This window comes from Eimeria tenella, genomic scaffold (assembly GCF_000499545.2).
Source record: "Eimeria tenella Houghton genomic scaffold, Eth_scaff3062, whole genome shotgun sequence".
In the NCBI taxonomy this organism is placed as follows: domain Eukaryota; phylum Apicomplexa; class Conoidasida; order Eucoccidiorida; family Eimeriidae; genus Eimeria; species Eimeria tenella.
This window is the reverse complement of record NW_013542932.1, coordinates 2,451-2,678: the sequence shown is the minus strand read 5'-3', so window position 1 is coordinate 2,678 and position 228 is coordinate 2,451.

Here is a 228-nt window from a genome sequence, read left to right as displayed (position 1 = left end):
AGCAGCAGCTGCTGCTGCTGCTGCTGTTGTGCCACCGCTGCTGCGCTGGCTAGCCAGGATTCTCGTCTCTGCTGCATTTCGTTTCCGCTTGAGGGGCCCCACTTGCTGCTGGGGGCCCCTCGAGTCTGTGCTGCTGCTGGGGGCCCCCCAGGGGCCCCTGCTGCGGGGCCTCGGGCTTGGGCGCCCCTGTTTTGGCCGTGGCTAGCTGCAGCAAAAGCTGCAGCTAGC